Source organism: Phaenicophaeus curvirostris, chromosome 17, assembly GCF_032191515.1.
Source record: "Phaenicophaeus curvirostris isolate KB17595 chromosome 17, BPBGC_Pcur_1.0, whole genome shotgun sequence".
Taxonomy (NCBI): domain Eukaryota; kingdom Metazoa; phylum Chordata; class Aves; order Cuculiformes; family Cuculidae; genus Phaenicophaeus; species Phaenicophaeus curvirostris.
In genome coordinates, this window is record NC_091408.1 from 9,086,745 (window position 1) to 9,107,585 (window position 20,841).

Consider the following 20,841-nt stretch of genomic DNA (forward strand, 5'->3'; position numbering starts at 1 on the left):
CACCGCAGTATGCGGGTGCCTGTTTCCCATCCGTGCTGTCTCAAGCAAGTTCTGTACTAGAGGCCCTAGCATAAACGTGCACATTCTGGAAGAGAATGATGAGAATGTTTAGGAGTGAGGTGACACCTGTTGTTACTGTGGTGTGAGGGGAGGGAGAGCAAAGCTAACGTTGTGGTAAGTTGTAGTTTATGATCTCTCCGCTTGCCTCTTTGTCCAGACCGTACTTACCTGGGTTGTATTAGGGATTAAGGGATAAAAGGATTAGGGATAAAGATATCGGTGATCTAACGGAAATTTCTGGTTTGCTAAAAATGTTACCTTTAAATGCTGCTGGGAAGAGCTGATTTGGCTGACGCAATCCTGAAATCAGGATATTGTAGTCAGCTTGATAACAATACACTGGTAATTTGCCCCAGTCAATTTGTGGTTAGAATTACTAGCGGTTCCACATCACAGTGGTTTTACATGAGTATCTGACACCCTAGTGAAGGCCAGTCTCCAGGAGCTGGCTTAAAATGGGCAGTGCCAGGCTCTTCATGTGCCTTCTGCCTCTCCCTGCACCCCTGTACTTGATCAGCAAGCCCTCTTCAGTGTGCTGCTGCTTGAGGGTCACAACTTCGCCCTGGACAGTAGGCTTTGGAATCAAGAAGCACTGTGAAAATAACAGATTCTTCAGGTGACCAGATGATGTACTCCCTTCATTAGTTGTGGTTAATCTTCCTAATCCTTTGAGGTTTTAAAATTTTAACTTAACATGTAATGTACTGATATTCCCTGTCTCTGACTTGGTTTTTATGTGTATCAGAACTGCCATCTGACTCACGGTGAATATAGCGTACGCAAAGCATAGGAATAGGAAAGTAGGCTTGTTCTAAAAGGTGATGTTAAAGCTTTCTTCACTGAAATGTGTCTCTGCTCTTTTTTGTAGGACAAGGACTTAAAGGACTGGGCATGCTCAAACGTTGCTGTTCCTCTTCCCAGTTCTTTATTGTTGGTCATGTCTCGTGGCCTCTCTCAGCTTATCCACTAACTCCTTTGAGCCACTCAGGAGGGCAGTTCCTGGTAGTTTTGGCTTTTCATGCTTTCAATGAATCTTTAAAGCCTGAAGAATTGTAATTGACACTCCTATGCGTAATGCCCATTGTTGAGCTGTTGCAGTACTGTACTGTAAGTGCACCTACTGCTGGCCGTATTTTAACTGCTTGCTTTCTGGTTTGAAAGATGCAGTGGTTCCTTTCACTCCTGGATCAATATCCAAGAAGATAATTCATTAACCTGTAAGAAGTTTACACCATGAACTATGTTCTTCTGACTTTACTGAAGTCGCTGGCATTTTTTTTTTAGAAAAGCTACTATTCAGGGCACTTTAAGTCAGTGACATCCCAGATTTGTTTGCACTTCCTTTCTAAATAGAAATGGTTAGCATCCGGCGGAGCGTGTACCATTATGCTATGGATTGATTGCAGCATAAGTCGTGTTCATGTTAATCTTACTTATGCACTTGTTTGGGTGTCCTGCGCTGTACGTACAGGTATTCTGTACAGCCTAAGAGCCACATAGGAACCCAACCTAATTGAATTCATCTAAGAAACATTTTTTTCCATGTGAATATAAAATCTGTACTTTTTTTCTCCCTGCATCTTCTAAAGGAGATCATTTAAAGTTTAACCATGTTGGAGGCATAGTACTTCCAAAGTTCATACCAGGTAGTAGTGTTTATAAGACTTGTGCAAAGAGAATGAGTGGCAGCTCGCCAACTTGTATTTACTCACCGTCTGGTGGAAGATTAACAAAGAACATAATGGCACGATGAGCTAGCGGTGCATGCTTTTCTCTGTGGAAGGCATCCATATGTGGTGGCAAGCGAGAAACCAAAATGCGAATGTTAACAAACTCAGTCTGCATACTGCACACCAGTGAAACCGCTTCACATGAGGATTGGTAGTTGTTACATTTGAGTCTAATCACTGACATTCAGGATTCTTGCGGAGAGGAACACTGCATCTTTAAATGAGAAAGTTTGATTTTACTTTTGCTCCTACAGCATGTCAGCATCTCAAGTTCATTTCTTGCAACCTACACTATGGTGATTCGTAATCAAGCCTCCATGAGCTCGTGACATGAAGTACTGTTCTGTTGTCAAGTACTATCAAACTTTTCTGATAATGCTGAGTTAGGACAACCAAACAAAGCTAGCACTAAATAATGTTTAAAATTGTATACCTTTTAATGATCTTTTCAAGTATTTGTTACTGAAATTGTATAATGTGGAGTTTACTAGGTGTCATGTTCCAGTGCAGTGCCTCCTTTTCTTTCCCCACTGCTCTCTGTGGTGAGAAATTTGCCTTGTTTAAAATAATTACTGTGCCCTCGCATGACTGTTAAAGCTTTCTGTGCAAAGATGATTGTCTAAGTGCCACATGCCTATGATTGAGAAAAAGAATAATCTATTGTTACCTCTGAGTTGTGTTCAACTGAAATGCTATTCAACAAATAACTTAGGAAAAATAGTTCTATTTTTAGCTTTTCATATCTCTGCTGTCTTTTTCTCATTTTATTTTGGCAGCAGTGAAGAATGGATTGTATAAAGACTGCTTGCTAATATGAACAAAATGCACTTGTAATTCCTGGAAATAAATTTAAATCTTATATCTTCACATTAACATTAAGAATTAGTTTTTGGTTTCCTCTCGGGTAACGTGTCTGAATGGAAATCAGGTTCAATTGCTACTGTAGGATATAAGGATGCTTGCTGGTAAATAACGCCAGGCTTCCTCGTACCGTGTAGTCTGCTCTTCAAGGAAATCTAGAAAGCCATTAACTTAGACTTCAATAGATAAGGGTGCTTACAAGATTCCATTTCCAAATTTTCTTTTTTTTTTTCTATAGTTTAAGTGTTAGTCTGCCAAAAGTAATTTTTAACAAGCAAGGGTTCATCCTTAAAGGGCATTTTCTATTCAGAAGTTCCTGTGGTACATAAACCTCTGTTGCGGGGAACACATTAGGAGCATTGTCAGGACACTGCGCAAGTGATTGTTGAGTTGTGGTATGGCACCTATGCTGAAAACATTTCTATAGAAATATGCACTTGACTGTTGATACTGGTGTAGAAATTTCTCTGGATGTTTCTACACATCTTTACCAAAACGCTTTTCTCGCTCAGTTTTGAAAAGTTGAAATATTTCTAGAATCTCTGCTACTCATACGATCATCATTACTAAAGGAATCATTTTTGGCATGGTTGGAAAGATGACTGTTACTGAAATTCGTAACACCTCCACTTTAATTTATTAAGGAAGAACTTTGGCAGCTTGCTTCACCCTTCTCTTTCCCAATTCTTATTATAATAGTTTCTTTAATTTTGGATTTTTGGGGGGTGTAGATGTGCTCTTGCCTTCTGTCACTCCAAGTGAGCAGCTGAGGGCTGGCTTGGCCTAACATCTGGTGCTTTCGGGCTTTCTTCCTTATCTATTCTTGCTGACTCCAATTGGCATCCATCAGTACCAGCCACCATGTTCATCCATCTTTTACTGAATTCAATAAACGCTGTTGGGTTGAATTTGTTGATGCACCAAATGCAGAAGTGTGATTTTTTTCTTTTTTTTGGGTCAGATTTTGAAAACAGTTTAAAAGAAGGTGCCTCTGACAACACTGTGTTAGGTCATTATTTCATCATTTTACATGGATTTTTTTTCTTTTTTCCTTTAGGTAGTTTTTATATTTTAGAGCGGAGAACAGCAACTCTTAGTCAAAGTAACATGCATGTTTAATGGTAAAGATGTTTGGGAATAAGGAATGTAAACAGTTCACTGTCAAAAACATTCCAACCTTACAGCTGAAGAAAAATATGCAAACATAAAAAATTCTCATGGATGCTCTGGCAAATCAGCATCTTACTCTGCTGTCCTGACTGTCGCCAGACTCTTCCTCATCACTATCCCACATGTATCAAACCCGAAGTGTGCGACACACTACATGGGCTGAGCGGCGTGGTGCACCAGGAGCTTTCGGGAGTAGCCGTGATGATGTAACTCGGCAGTGGCCAAAGGAAGCCCAAGGAGCTGAGCGTGGTTTTCCTGACTGAGAAGTAGAAAAACCTGTTGTTGCTGCCCACTGTAATATGCTATGATATATTTATACCATGTCGAAGTTGTTTGCTGAGCAACTGTACTATAGATTTAAACTTTATTAATATATATTGCTTATGTTAGCGTAGTTTACATAGTCCTTGGTTATGGATAAATTTATTGTGTTGTTACAGCACAGTGATATGGTATAAATATAGGTCTCTACATGCACACCATATACTCCTGAATTTGGTCCCTTGCATAGTACTTTTATATTTGTACAGCAATGTGTTCAAGCAATCCCAGATTTTAAGGGAAATATTTTTGTAAATGCAGTGGTTTAAACAAAAAAAAGTCCAAACAATCCTTTTACTAAGTTTTAAATAAGTTTGTGGTTCAAAAGGGTTTAGTTAACAATTGAAATCAAGACACTAAATTAGTGAAAAGTGCACATTAGTAAAGTGAAGCTTACGATGGTTTTTGTAGCATGTGCTGTGGTTGAACGAAGTGCAGCGTTGGAGGGAATGTCAAAGCAGACGACTTTTGTCAGTCTAGAACAAATTTCTGAAGGTTGCAGCTGGTTTACTTACTATTGTTGCCTTTTCTTGTGTTGTATCAGCGTAGAGCACTCTTAAAATACTCAAAACTGCTTTGTCTTTGCTTTGTACTGTTGGTGCCTTCTTAGTCATGTACCCCACAAGTCCCGCATAGCTGATTTAGTTAATGGTAAGTTTAAAATAAAAAAGCAAAGGAAGATTTTATAAAAAAAAAAAAATCATTTTCTGTATGTTCTTATTCACTGTAACAATTAAACGTTTATATTGTGACAGATTTGTGATTTGGTTAATCTGTATAGATCAATTGTAAGTAGCAAAAGTTTATATTTCGTCTTATTCTTTTGATGTTGTAAACGTATGTGATTTTCTTTTTTAAATCAGGTAACTTAATGTTCTGTTTTGTTTTTGGCATCTGAATCTTGTAAAAACAAATGCAAAGAAAATCATTAAATTGTGTCCCTGTATTACCAACTCAGCATAGTACTGTGCGTATCTACAATGACTGGAATTTTGCGTTGAAAGGAGCTGCTGTTTTATACACCGTAAATACACGGGTGTTTGTTCCATCAGCTTATCTAAAAAATTACTGTCACTGAGCAGCCTGCGTTGAATATTTGTAACTACTCGACTGTGCTTTCTCCACTGTGATTATCCCAGCTTGAAATTCACTTAGGGAAGCCATCCAAAACCACAGGTGAAGTTTCTTTATAGACAGGCAGAAATGTTTGATCTTTGGTGCAAGAAAGTTATGGAGTTATTTTGGATTGTTGAGCGCAAAGTAATGCAAATGGATCCCTGTATCTGTGATGATTCACACACTTCTGACGTGATATTCATGCAGCACTCGCGCTGTTCCCGTGAAATCTTGCTACTCATTACTTGAGCAATCCTTAGAGAGCAAATGCTTTCATTTGACTACAGAAAGGTTCTTTTCAGGCCAAGGGTTTGAAAGGTGTGATTTCTGGGAGTGATGCAAGTAGGCTTACATCAATGTAACAGGCTTTTAATGAATTTTTAACGTTTGCTTTTTTTTTTTTTTTAGCCTAATATCAGACTGTGCCAAAGAAGTGAACTCTTAAAAGGTGGTGTTGGACAGTGGCAGCCAGAAACTGCTTTAATATGAAAACACAGAAAATGTGGCCTGAAACTGAAGAGAGCTTAGCTGTACCTGACAGGTCTGGAACAACTCTGAGAGCTGGCCTGTCAAAGTCCATCCCTCCATCCCCTCTTCCGCTTTCACGGCAGAGTACGTAGTTTTTTCCCCAGAATGTTACAGAATTTCATTTTTTCCATAGATGGGTTTGTGTACGTTGATACTTTTTCGTTGATGGTGGCTGCCTCTTGCTGTCTTTGTTCCCTCTAGCAGGATGCTGTGTTCACACGTGTGGATACTTCACTGAGATATTTCAAGGTGCAACTGCCCTGCAGTGTCTCAGCAGAGGTTTTAATAAGCTGCTGGTTGACTTGACACTCTGGTTTAAGTAGGGTTAGCTTGAAAAATCAAGCGTGTTTCCTGTATTTCACCAGAATTGGATTCTGATCCTCTCTATGTGAGCTTCAAGTGTGGTGAACAGCCTTAAAGTCTTGGAGCCCAAGAACGTGGAGATGGGTGCTTGGGTCTGAGTGTGGACTTGTGGTTTGTGTGGGCTGGTCCATGGGTGCTGCGGAAACCGAGCTGCCTGTGCTGGTGAAGTCGTGTGAGGCACTGCTTTCGAGTACAAGCTGTGTTTATTGGAAGAGAAACTAGTGTAGGTGATGGCACCAAGCTTTGTAGACCCCAGGGCCTTCTCTGCAGACCGAAGATGCCTGCTTCTGTGTTGCATGCGTTTCATTTTCGGTTATTCTTTCTACTAAACTGTATTTGCATAACGCTTGACAAGCTTAAGAAAAGAAGAGGTGTGTAGAATGACTTGGGAACTTCATGGCATCACTATGTGTTGGGTCTGTTGATGGGTACCGTGCTCTGATGGGTCTTTTCCCCACACGTGAACGTCGTTCCTAGCTTCAGAAGAGTTCCAGAGCTTGAACTCCAGTTCCAGAGGTGGCCTTGGTGAGTGCACACAACATCCTGGTGCTCTGCAGGTGCTGGAGGTGGCCGGCGTTCACGTCCCTCCCCATCAGAAATGCAGCCCCGCTTGGGCGAATTTCTTGTGGAGGCTCATCTTGGAACCAGGTCCAAGAACTGTTCTGTAACCCCTCTCTCTCTCCCCTCTCTAAGTCACTGATGACATTCCTTCAGGCATTTTCCAGAACTCTACCAGTTTTTTCAGTATATTTTGCTATTGGCTATTTACTTTTCTCTTTGTCTTCCTATTCAAAGAGACTAAATTGAGTCCCAGTTCCAAAAATCTTTCTTCTGTAGGATTTGTGAGCTTTCTGATGATAAATGCTAGATTACTGATGCTGTTTATTTAGATGACATGACCGCAGTGAAGAGGTAAGCAAGAATGCTGGAAGGTCTCTTGAGACTCTTCCTGTTGGAAGCACTGCATGGGATCTGGGATCTGGATCGGGATGTCCAAGCAGGTGATAAAATAAGTAGAGGTAAGGAGGGGAAAGGATGTGGCATGAAACCCCATTTCACAGGGTTTCTTTGTTCCACAAAGAGCCCATTTCTCTTACATTCTTTCCATTTCCATCTAATTAATCGGTATGGCAGAGAAATGTGTGATCGTTCTAGCTTTTCACTTTACTTCATACAGAGGGACCTTATGTTTGTACATGAAGGCTGAAAAAAAAATCCTATTCTGTTCCTGATTTCCTAGAAAAGAGCAAGAAATGACGACATGTGGGGTTTGCAGAATTTTCTCATCTGAAAATACAGAGTTAGAGACTTTCATTTATCCCTTGAGTCTTTCTGTGAGATTGTGGTACACAAATGTATTGGCTGTCAACTGGAATTGTAATTCTCGAATCTCCTCCCATTGCTGCTGGGACTGGGCTGCCCTTTGACCTTGCCGAGTTCCTCTCTTCCCTCGCTGCTGCTCTCCGTGGGGTTTTACGCTGTCCACATCAGTATTTGTCTCCAAAGCCCTGACTTGATCACTTCACTTCTTTGCTCTTTTCCTTATCTCGCGAGGCTGTAGATTACCGACAGTATTACGGCTCCGCTTTTGTTTGCTCTTTTTATTTTTCTCTGCTGTAAAGCTGAGCCAAGGACACAGCTGCGCTTCACAGCGCTGGCCGCAGCCGCTGGCTTTGGGGAGAGGACGCGGAGCAGCTCCTCCAGCGGCGCCGCAACCCACGCTGCTGGTAGTGCCACCTGACCATGTTAACACTGACCTTGAATACACAACCCAGAAATAACAATGGAAAACTTTAGTCTCTCTAGCCTCGATGAGTGCTGCAGCACATCTGAAAACCATTTCAAAAGTCGGGCTTTTCTAAAAAACCCAATACTGTAAAAGAATGCCATAGAAAAATCTACATGTGCTCTTGCTGCAGTACCTGGGATGCACCTTTTATAAGGGGTTTGGGTTTTTTTCTTAGATCCAAGACTAACTGCTTGTTCTGAAGATGTTTTTCTGCCTTAAAACTGCAAATGCAGAAATGCTGAATATTCAGAATTTTGGCTTTTGAGACTTACTGAACTGATTATATCGCAAGTGAGCTGAACGATTCAGGGGAAGGTTTTTTAGCCAAGCCTTTTTCCTCATTCACCTTCAATTCCAATAGCTAGTACTTAAGAGAAAATTGTGGCTAAAAAACCCTTTCTATATTCTTGCAAGTGTTAAAGCTCACAATCTAACTTTTAGTTGAGACACCGTAGACTCAAGAGTTCAAACTTCATACTTTTTAAAGTATTCTGTGTTTTTAACAAGCTTTTTGTTAGTTTTCGTGCAGATCTACTTCTGCAGGCTTTTGAATAAGTGTGACACTGCAGTGGAGGGAACACAAACTTTTGCCAGTGAGCTTACGCGCTCAAAAAAATAGTTCAGTGAATATAGTTGGTGTCGCTGCAGCTGCGTGTTCCAGTTCTGCGTTAGCTCTCCCGTGCAGTGTAAACAGAGCACTCTAGACAGAAGTGTGGTGATAAAGGGAAAAACAACTGTGGTCATTTCTTAGGCATTCTTTTGTAGCTAAACTTACTTTATAAACTTGTTCTTGGAAGTATGTTTGGTATTTGGGGAGAACTGTATTAAGCTGTTTTTACAGCTGACTCGGTGCCATCTCTCTCGGTATAATGCGCTGTTGTTCCAGCGTAGCAAAGGTCTGTATAATTCATGTGTGCTCAACTTAATCACTGGTTTTCTTCTTGTGACAATAAATGGCATTGTACCAAAAGCAATATATCCTGTGTGTAGTTAGTAGTGGAAATAATTATTACTGTTCAGCTTTTACTTTCATTGTCTTTCCAGCCACTAGCATGGATTGTGTACGTTAACAGTTGCTCCAGGCTATTAAGGATGTCTAGGGGTAAAAAAGGGTCCTGCAAAATACTTGTGTGTTTTTTTTGGAGGCTGCTGTTGTACTTGGAAGCAGGAAAGGGTTGCATCTGATGCTACATTCAGCTTATTTCTTCTGAGTCTTATCGTAAGAATACATTTAAGTCTAGAGTGTTTCTCCAGAATTGCTTGTCTACAATTTTTCTCTTGAGAAAAGCCCAGGCTCAACACCAGCATCATTGGAGCCAAGGATTCCAAGAGAGCAGAAGGGCTTTTTTTTTCTCTGCTCAATTTTGGGATCCTGCTAAGCTGTGCTCAGCCTTATTAGATCACGGCACTCTAGAAAGACTTGTGGAATGCTGCAACTGGTTTTGCTCACCAACTACTTAACTCAAGACCAGATAAGGCCACACAGGCAATATGCAATACATGGGAACTCTCTAGTCTTAAGTTCTGTCCCTCCTAGCCCCCCAGTAGCAATTCCTGGCTCTGCCAATAAACCAGCCCTGGATAACTTTCCCTTAAAAGAGGGAAGCTTTGTTTTTCCTTTCTGGGTGCTCAGAAGGGCAAGATATTGCAACAGTTATCTCCCCACCACTTGCACTTGACTGCTGGTGTGTGGTATTTATCATCCTGAAGTGTCACTGTACAAAACCTTTGATGCTGTAGAAATAACAGGGCTGAAGAACTTGCTCTTCTCAATGTGTATATTCCCGCTGGCTTTTCTGTGGAAAAATACCTATTCTCCGCTATAACTGCATAGCTTTCCTGCTCTCTCTGCACATTTTTCTCTGCTGCCTCCTACTCTTCTTAGATGTGACTTATTTTACTGCTAATGGTGTTATAAAAGCTGTAGTACTACAGGTGTCATGTGGTAACTTGTAAATAAAATTACTGTAAACACACGGTCTAGTTCTTCGTGGTGCTGCTCTGTAAACGCATGACATTGCCTTAGCTGCAAATCTTAACTGTGCCTTCCTGAAGGGCCTGTGCTTGCACTTGGTGATTATAAAGCTGGTGTCCGTGCCTTTCACAAGGAACCCTTTGGTGCCTCCACAGCAATCTGGCCCTAGTAACAAGTTCTGGGCAACTACGGCATTGCCGGGAGTTCTTTCTAGGCAGTAACTTTCCAACATAATTTGCCAGATGACAGCAAATCAACACTTATGTCAAACTGATTGTCAGCAGAGTAATAATACATTTTTATGTAAATATCTCTTAACCATTTGTAGAGCAAGTAGTGAACACAGGATGATTTATGGTTGAAAGCTGAGTAGGAAACTGTTGCTGTGGCAGCATTTTGTCCTTGGAGCCTGTCTGCTCCAGCAAAGGACTGTCTGTTTCCTATCCAAAGAAAAAAAATGGAAGATCTCTGACCTGTGCAAAGAACACAAGGTGTTGGGGCTTTTTTAAACTAAAGCAAATAATGTTGCTGTGCTGCCCTCCCTTCATGGTCAGCAGTGTCAGGAATGGAGCCACAAAGCTGTGTGGGTTGCTTCGGGGGGTGCAGGCAGGAGAGAGGGTGTGGCGGGTCCTGCCAGGAGCTGGCGGGGACCCCTTTGGGAACAACTCCCCTTTCCCTTCCAGGAAACAGTCCTGATGGGATCTAATTCACAGTCAGACGTTAAGCTCTTCGAACAGTTTGCCTTTGTGTGTTGTGGAGAGCCTGTCAGTCGGTCAGTGTAGGAGTAAATTCTGTGTTAAGGGTTTTCACGCCTTTTCCTTGGGGGGTGGATGTTTTAGTCCTACAGAATTCTTCAAAAGAATGTTCAAATGGCTGGATTTTCTGCAGTGTTGGAGAGAGAAGCAACTTGTCATTCCAGCTACCTGGAGCTCCTGTCGGCTGTCCCCGTGCAGGTAAAACCCCCTTCTACCACGTACCATGGAGGAGGCTTTTGGAACTGCGTGTTGAGTGGAGGCAGGAGGGATGGGGGAGCAGAGTGATCAGCTGTTGGGATGTGCGGTCCTGGATGCTGCTCTCCCGCTGGGATACCACTATGGAATCTTCCTCTACAGTTCTCTCTTCCCTGTCCCTCTGGCTTCATCCCTTGGTGTTTCTCACCAGTGCAGATTAATGATGTTGCTTGTTGGATGTCTTATTTGTGACTGATGAGATTTTCCTTCCTCATTCACTCTTTAACTTCATCTGGAAGCAGAGTTCACCCCAGCTTTAATTCTGAAATCTGTTGTTTTCCTTTCTTGGTGAGAGCTGTTGGTAGTTCTTAGGGCTGAGGTTTTCAGTAGGCAAAGGACACTTCCTCGTGAGACCATAATAAAAACCTTGGCAAGGACCTTTGCCTGTGCTGCCTTTGTGCAGTGGAGGTGGCAGAGGGATAAATTGGAACAGGTTTTTCCTTTCCCTTGTGTATTGTGGTGACAGCCATCAGCAGCACACTGATTTGGAAGAAACTTTGTAGAAAACTGTTCAGGTTTAGCAAACATTTTGTGTGTTCGCTTTTAGAAACAGTCGTCCTGGTGGTCTGTAGTGCGAGCACAGTTGTTTGGAAGGACAGGTGAGAGCGATGCACTGACAGAGTCTGGAGTTTTCAAACTGCCCAGGAGGGGAAAAGCAAGTAAGAAGTTGTAGCTCTTTTAAAAGCAACCGGTGAGCCAAAAAAAAAATGCGATGTGATGCTGTCTGCTAACGTTAACTGTGTTCAGAGTTGAAACACTGCCAAATAAACGAGCAAAGAACAAATAATTTGCCCTCCGCTCTCAAGATGCAGACAGGGAACAGTTGGGCCAGACTCTTTTGTTGCTCTGCTCCAGATGCTGCCAGTCACTCTGTTAAAAAGGGGCTGTATTAACACATGTTTTTGACTACAACTAGTAAGTCGTTAAGAAAATTGTTTTGCATTCAAATCAATCCATTAAGGGGCGGGGGGAATAAATGGCCTTCCAGCATCGCTCGTGACTTTCAGTGACTGGATATGACACGTCTGCTTCTCCACTTTCATTGGCTCCTGTGATTCTTCACCTTATTTTTCCCTTTAAATCTCCTTCCCTGTAGCTGTTACGTACAGCCCTTGGGAGCCTGATTCTTTTCAAGGTATTTAAGTGAACTGAGACAAATACCATATGGAAACATTTCTCTGGAAACAGTTCCACTTAACACAGATCAAACAGTTTCTCAAAGCAGGAGCTGTGACACAGCAGCTTGTGGCTTTTTACCGTAAGGGGTAATTGAGTTTATTTACAGCAAGCACATTAAGTGAAACAGTTCGAAGAATAAACATACTCAAAACAATACAGAATAAAATGTTGTGTCCCTGAGAGCTACTGACTGGCATCTCTGACAAAACAAACAAACAAACAAACAGGTACCAGAGAACAAGAGAGCCTCAGAAGCGATGGTCCCGAGTGACTGCAGCCTGTGTGCAGCAGAGCTTGTTTGAAGGTGGCGATTGGAACACAGGCGTGTTTTGTGGGTAGAGAGGTGGGCAGCACCAATGAAGTCTGTGGCATTTCTTGTGTTAGTGTCTCTATCTGCAAATTGCTGCACCTCTTCTCTAAGATAGTAATTAATTAACCAGGAGAGCACATTTCAGCTCTTAAGGTGCTTATTCGGGTTATAAAGTATTGCCTAGGCATTCACTTGCACTGAGAATGGATTCGTGACGACAATTTTTGTGTCAAATTATTGGAATTTGGAATGCATATATTTTGGGTTTTCTTGCCTGTATGAATCACTTGAACCCCTAGTAATTTTTGCCATGAAAAGTAGTGTGACAGCATTTCAGTGATCTGGCCTTGCTATTGCCTGCTACCTGTACATAAATTAGAGGAGGGGGAGACTTCATTCGCTTTTCTTTTGGAGTGCACCCTTCCATGCCCTGGAATATCTTTAGAATAAAATAATCTTCAGGTGAACTAGTAAAAATTACAAACTCTCTGTATGGCCTTTTCAGGGACAATAGATCCCTCTGTTTCACCTTTGCACCAACTTAGGCAGTGAAGAGCTGATATCTAAAAAGCTTGAGGAAACCAGATAATGTAAACTCAGCTCCTACTCTCCTATAAACACAGTTTCTGTATCCTGCTGGCGACTGAACCACAACTGTCAGTGTCCAGGGCTCGGCAGGCAGCAGAAGTGAAGTGCTCCTGGGTGGTTTTGATTACACCAGCCCAAAAGCAGGATTAACCCAGTGCCCTGCCTCCCTCAGGAAGCAACGAGTGCAGTCAAAGGTGCCCTACCTTGCATCCTCTTGCAATGATTTTCCCTTTTTCAATTTGCTGTCTTCTGTAATCAGTCATTTTTTTGTTGGTTCGTTTTCTTTCTTTACCCCTTTCAGAGCTAAAGTCTGGAGTCAGGTTAGTGCCCGGCCTCAGCTGGAGAACCAGCAGTCCATTGTGAGAACTTTCTGTAACTATTTGCAATTCTCTGATAGCTTTGGCCAATGTGTGCCCAGCGAACACAGGTAACCACAGAAAAATGCAGGCTGGAAGGAAGCTCTGAAGGTCCAGCCTGGTCCAGCCTGTGCTGCAGCGATGGGGAGATACTTAGGCCACCTTTGGACCTGCCCAAGGAAAAGGAGGCGAATGCAGATCTTTTTTTCTTGCTTTCTAATTTTTGCAGGTCTTAAGAAATACATTAACTGATGAAGTCAGAGATTTAGCCACAGAATTTACCCTTTTGCGTTTGTTTTCACCCGTACTTCAGTCACATTGTCCGTGTGCTCTACAGGGCGCTGCCCCTCACACCATCCTTTCTTCTGTTTTGACTGGCAGATACTGGGAGCAAAGAGCATCATTCACGTTTGTACAGAGCCTGGAGCTGCCGCCGAGAGGCGAACAATGAACCCCTCCTCGCTGTCCAGGCTGCCTATCCTGGTACCACCACCCTTTCTGCTGTTCCTTCTCATGGGCTAAGCTTTCATTCTTCTTGTGCTACTCATTTGCACATATCAAGCTCTGGATTTCACACAATCTATATTCTAGAAAACAAAACCATTTTCTGCAAGGTTTGCTATTCATTTTGTCTGCAAGCCATCTTTTATAGCAACGGGGCTGTAGAGTCTCCAGAGAGGAAAAAGAACAGAAAGAAAATTGGCCCTAGAAAAGATGTAATAATATTTTTTATTCTGCCTCCCACTAGAAGCCTTGCCTGGTAAAGGGAAAGCATAAGAGCAGCTTCGACCTTATGCGCTTTAAAGGCTCTCCTGCTCATTCCCCTAATTGCAAAACTGCTGGAATGAGCTTGGTCTGTAGTCGGGCCATCTGCTGGTGGAAAGCTGGCATGGATAGAGTTTAGATAAACCAAACCTTCGCTGAACAGCAGTTAAATGTGATCATTGAACAGTAAAATTCGTAATAATAATAATATCTAGAGTGTTCTGAAAAATATCATATAAATCCTCTAGCATTATAACTTCAAAGTTTGCCAAAGGCTAACCTAGGAATAGCTCAGAGCAGGAACAAAACTCTGAAGCTGTTAGCCAATAATTTATTTTTCACGTGGTAAGTTCTGAGGTTTTTTTATTTTGGATTTGGGAGAGCTTTTTGGATTTGGGTCTTTTTAAGCAGGCTGAGTCTCACAGCGTGTGCATGACTGGACAAGGCAGTAGAAATTAGGATTAAAAGACAGTTTTGTTGTGTGAGGACTGATACGATCATTACTCCTTTTTTCCCCCAGTTTCTAGTGTGGGTCCCAGCAATTCCAACCACCTATGAATAAAGGACATCACCATGTTAGAAAGTGAAGCATAGAAGCAAGCTGAACAATCGGGTACTTTCTTAATATAAATATTAATGATGATTATTACACTAGTTATGATTGTCAAACTCTGTACAATCTGTTCTCTCTGTCTCTGTACCCGTCCTCCCCTCTTCATAGATACTGACCTGAGCACCAAACGAGCAATGCAAGATAAAGGACTGAGACAAAATAGCATCATAGCTTGACAACAGGAAAAAAATAACTTTACCAAACTGTTGCTGTGTTTTAAAACCCCTGCTTGTATGTGACTTGACTTCTGTCTTGTAATAATATCCAAAGGATTGTGAAATCTTGTTTGTAGCAGCAGCAAAGTGTCTTGCAGGATGTTTCTGGATATTAACGCTCAGGGGATCCTGCTGGTCCCTACAGTTATTCTGAAGGCTTTGTAATGGTTTCCGTGCACTGTTTGCACCTTGCTCAGAGAGCTGCTCCATCCACTCTGTAATTCTTTGAGCTGCTGAAAGAGCAGCTATCGCTTTTCTCATTAAATATGAGTTACGCTGACTTGTGACCTCCTGCCAAAGCAGCTGGGTTGGGGCAGTCCTGTGCCTCACTGAGCCACACAGAGCTCTCGGGTGAATATTTTTAAGCCTAAAGCTTTGAGATACCCCAGAAATGATGCACTGGAATGTGGATATTTTTGAAGCTCTTGCAAAAAAGGATGGCTGAACAGGGTCTTGACAAGGATACTGGGGAGCACAATAGCAAAACTCAGGATGCAAAATGAGTTTCAAAAAAGCAAAGAGCAAGCACAAGTTTGACAGTTGTTATGCATGGTGTGCTAGCACTGCCGCAACTTGTTTGGAATACACTGATGCAGAAACAAATGCTGAAGATTGTGACCTGTAGGCAGTAGGGGCACCTGAGTACCAGCCTCTCCAGACTTGGATACCGACTGAGATGGCATTGCAGTATTTTCATTTCTCCTCTGTGTTACCAACTTTCTGTCTGGATGTGCTGCGGAACGTGGAGCAGCAGCGTTACCTCTGCCTTTATTTTAAGTAATTGTTATTGCGTACTGTGACATATGCCTGGTAACTATTATGCTTAGTGCTGGATGTGGCTGTCTTGAGCTGACGTAAGACAACCTTTTATAGCTTCCTCCCACCTGCGTTCCAGTTGTTTGAAATGCTAACCGTGATGTGGTTGAAAAGAAGGTGCAAGCCTCCTTTGCAACGGCCAGGTCACCCCATTCTGCTCCTGTCCTCTCGCCGGTGCTGCCTCACTGAGCTACAAGCCACACTGGTGACTGTGCCAGGCTCAGAAAGCAGATTGACAAACATGTAACTACCAGAGCAGAACAGAGTGAGTATTCAGTAGCTGTGCAGCACGGTGCGTAGCATGGTGTGTATGTGCTGTGTGCATACCACCTCTGACAAAGCAACACACTTAATGCAAATATTTTCCCTTGGTACAAAATCTAGCAAGGAAGCCCTCATACAAAATCGTTGTGCAGCTATGAGCAAATTTGATTTATGAAACGCAGATGATGCCCACAAAAAGAATGGGGCTTTGATCCTATTAACTCACTGTGAGTCAGCCTTGCAAACCTGAGATTTTCAGATTTCTGAGCACATCTGCAGGGGATATAAATAGAACTCAAGATACAGAATATGCTCCAGCTTGGCACTTACATTACAAGGTAAGGCTGCTTTGTCACTCACCTTTGGATATCATGGATGCTCTGTATGACGTAGCAAGTGAGACTGTTCTTCCCAGACATGTTTTGCTGGGGCCTGTGACTCCATGGAAACGAGCACTTCCTTTGTTTCCCCGTCATATGGATCAGGGGTTATGTCTTTCATATCAAGGCTACCAAAATATGTGTGCAACTAGCCTCATTGTGTCATGTAACCAACTCTCCACCAGTTTCTGGAAACATAATTTGCATTCTCTTGCTCTCTGCAATCGTGCATCTCTGAGCTTATTTTTAGAGAGATGAATGCAATTTCTGATGTGACCGTTAGAAGCTCTATTCAGTAATATACAAGCTGATATGCTCCAGGATAGAAAATCCAGCATAACCTGTCAGCTCACTGCCTTCCTGCCACCAGCCTGAAGGTGCTAAGAGGGAACAACTTGCTTTTCTTGCAGTCTGGAGAAAATACATAGTTGTGCTATGCACCGAAATAGGAACTTACATAATCGGGCTATGAACAAATGACTTGCTGACCTGTGTGGTCAGTGAGTCCTGGTGCTGGCAGCTTCTGTAATTCCTGCTGTGTGTTTTATCCTTTCCTGTGCTGAGTTCATGGTTTGAGTGCTCAAGCAGTCAAATCAAGGCTGTCACTGAACACGCTTCTTGTTCAGGGATAGTGGAAGAGCTCTACAGGAGACAACTGAAAAGTATCTGCTTTTTCTTCCATTTAAATATTAACTTCTTACTTAAAATGAAAAAAAAAATTGTTTAAAGAGGGAAAACCCCTTCTGCCAAAATAAACATTCTAAGTAATTCTTGAAGCTAAGTGGCAGGTTACTTCACTGGCCACACCAAGCTGATCATGAGCAGCAATGTGAGTCCAGGCTGAAGTTAAAAAGTGCTGATGGATGCTTGTTCTCACTATGTGTGGCTGAAGCTTCTCTAAGACTAACGAGGAAGATGTAATGAAATACTATGATTGATGGTGTAACACAGGGAAATGGGCAATGCCTGCCTGAGCTAATCTTGTCTCTAACCAGTCTCCCTTTTCTCTATTACCAGAAACATTCGACCCACATGTTCTGAAAGTTATGAAGGAAGTTCACACATTTATTTATCAATATTTATATGAGGGCAATGATAAGAAGATTCAATGTGTTATCAAAAAAATCAGTACAGTTTCAGCCACGAGATGGAGCCAGTACAGTACAGGCACATCTTGGCAGCTGAAGAAAACTTTATGTGCTACTTTGTCTCTAAATTCTTCAGCAGCTTTAAGAAGATTGTTCCCTTCTCACTTGGTTACTGACATAGTATTGGAGAAAACAAAACCCAGAAATACCTGAAAGTTGAAGTATAGCATTCATATATAAATAATTCCTTTTGATAGGGATGGTTGGACTCAATGATCCTGGAGGTCTTTTCCAACCTTGTGATCCTGTGATTCCAACCTATCAATGAAACTCTTACAGCTAATCTGATCAAGAAAAATAAAAATCAGTGATGTTTCTTTCTTGACTCCAAATAAAACTAGTCTTTAGACTCAGTTGCGCTCCAGGGGTTTATGGAATTTAATTGAGAAAAAGAAAGAAGGAAATATTAAGAGGCGTGAAAAATTAAGAAGTGACAAATAAGGCTGTTGGGTTAATCTTACAGCAGCAGGTGTATCAGTACAAGCAATGAAACAGCAGAGGCAGGTCTAGCAGCTACCACAGTGAATTTGATACTGTAAAAATCCCAGTGTGCAGGACAGGCAGACAGGTTTTGCTCTGGACATTCCCCTTCCAGCAATCTTTTTAGACACTTTTTAGATAGATTATTCAAAAGAAATCAATCAGTTAGGCCTGTCTGCAGTGTCATAGTGCATGATCCTGTGTTCTGACAGGCACAGAGCACCTATTTTCTTCTTGTTATCGCTGTTATTCTCTTCACTCTCCTTCTCATTCAGTTTCAAAGTTACACTAGACTCATGCTAATTACTGGAGAAACTTTTCTTTTTGTCCTTCTCCAGTAGAAAATTCCTGAGGCCAACATTGCTTTTTACTTTGTGTAGTCATCTCGACATCACAGAAACGAATAACCTCTTTAATAATATCCGTCTTCATATAATTCTAGATGCCTTGTTGCATTTTGCCCTATAAACAATGGGCTGGCTACCACAGAAATCAATCCAGATTAATGGGAACAGAAATATTTTCTTAGCAATGTATAAGCTATCATTGTCTAAAACCAGCTATAGGATGGGGTCTGGGGCTTGGCCTACTGTTTTTATCAGACCAATTAGACCATGTTATCTCTTTCCAGAAGTCCATTTGGTTTATATTCTCTTAAACAGCAGTGATTTTCGCATCTAATTTGCTTTTAACTTTTTTAACTTTCCTATAAGTTCCTAGTAAGTTATTGAAAGTCGAGTTACAACTTGAAAAAAAACATTAGCTCTGTCTCTGGAGTATCTAAAATGTTATTTGTCAATTGGGGAAGGGAACAGACTCATCAAGGTTTTGTTTCCCTCTCTATAAGGCTTCTCTAGGCTTTGAGCTTTGCAAATCTCCTTGCTTGTATTCATGTTCTTAAAGTGGGAATAGCAATTCTGAAAGGCCTTTGGGGACCCCGATGAAGAATCAGTTGAATACTCAGCAACACCCAGCAACCAACCACCCAGATAGGTACAGTCTTCAGATTGTCTAAATAAGAAAAGAACAGTCTGCACTTGATGAGGACAAAAATCACTGCTGGAATCCACAGTTCAAGACATAGTTTGATAACTTGGAGAATGATCCAAGAAAAGATGTAGAAACAATTTAGAATTTGAAAAATGATCTTTATGAATTGCTGTTACTCAAAAGGATCCCTTGCTCTCATATCTATGGTGAGTCCTATTGTCTCCTCAGTCCTCCAGATGAGGGGGAAAAACAGCTGAAAGATAATACTAAATACATTCAGGGGAGAAATAAGATGTATATCTTTGTCAAGGAGAGTAATTAATGACTAGAACAAGGAATTAATGATTTGTAGAGACAAAACGTTCTAGGATGTTTTCCTAAGGGATGTTCTGGTTTAAATGACAAGTAATATCACCAGTCACATGGCTTCTATCTTACAGCGAGTTACCACACGATTACAGTAATCCCCTTGGCTCTGTTTATCTGTGAAACGATAGAACATGCTTGGGCTGGATGCCCTAATCTGGACAGGACATAAAATGAGGATGGAAATATAAGTCTGGGTTTTAAGATGAGAAACACACCCAGGGGGGCGGTAAGGAAGGAAAAAAAGAAACTGAGCAAACCTAAACAAGAAAAAGCTTGAATCCCTGCCTTCAGCCAACTGTTTTGCTTACAGGCAAGCATACACAGAATGTGTTTATACAAAACATCTATCATCAGAAAATTAATCTCTACTTTTCTATGTCTCACAAAACACAGGTTTAACTTCTCAGATAAGCAACAGCTGGCTGCCAGTTACCTGAGGAGTCTATAGCTGCAAGAAACAGATGACAATACTATAGAAAGGTGGATTTTATAATATGTATGTGTTCACTGAAAAGAGTATGTAGTCCATTTTACTCTGCTACCTTTCCCTTTTGTTCCAGATAAACGTGTCTTCTGCCTCCTTTGCTGCTAAATATTGACAATACATGCCAGTATCTGCTTTTGTGCTTTATAATACTGTGGTCCTTATAACATGTAGCGAGTTTGTATGTGGTGTTGTGCTGGTTTATTGTGTCGTCACTTCTGTTTGCGTGCTAAATTGAGATTCAAATGTTCCACTGTGCTGTGTAATTTACTTACCAGGAGAGAACAGCTGCAAAGCTGGCGATACCATTTCCAGTCTCATGGTGAAATGCAGCCCAATTCTTGTCTGCCGTCTTGCTGGTTCTTGCTGGGGGCACAGCCGAGCCCTCTCTGCATCCTGAATTACCCAGCCACTGCCAGGGGTTCAGAATAGTTATGTCTTTTCTCTTTTCATGCTTTGGATATGGTCACGACACCTTATGATAATTTAAAGTAACTACTCTTCTTTCAGAGATCGGGAAGAAGTTATAGAACTACCAAGTTTAGCTCTAGTTCACTGACAGATTTTGTCCAGTCCAATCGTGTACCAATGTGCTTTCATAATCAGAAATTGAATCCAAACACTAAATTCTGAAACAGGTCGCAGACAAATGTTAAGACTGCCTACCATTTCATCCTGTTTTCCATCTCCAATATGCTTTCACAACATTAACTATCAAAACAAGTCTGTATTTGATAGACAAAATGCTTACGTCCCATAAAGAGAAACATGAGGTAGAGTGCCCAGAGACAGCAAGATACAGAATTTGAGAGTTAGGACTGAGAGATATAATGTACAGTTCGCACCACTGTCTAAATCTACAGTTTTAATTAAAATGGAAAGACTTCTTAATGTATATTTTTAGTGCTGCTTTTTGGCCTTGAATCTTCTTTTGAGCTGTCTAAGGCACATTAGAATGAGT

At 41.5% G+C, this 20,841-nt stretch overlaps 1 protein-coding gene across 2 annotated transcripts in view; it reads left to right on the plus strand.

Moving 5' to 3' along the window:
- The window catches only part of MAPK1 (mitogen-activated protein kinase 1), a 35,456-nt gene extending 30,361 nt beyond the window's left edge, over window positions 1–5,095 (plus strand). Inside the window, exon 9 of one of the 2 annotated variants that reach the window (XM_069870695.1) lies at window positions 3,709–5,095. The gene's annotated coding sequence lies outside the window, so the exon portion shown is untranslated. Of the gene's footprint in view, window positions 1–928; window positions 2,664–3,708 lie in introns of those variants that run through there. The other variant, XM_069870694.1, reaches the window with a different exon arrangement.
- Window positions 5,096–20,841: the final 15,746 nt, after the last annotated feature.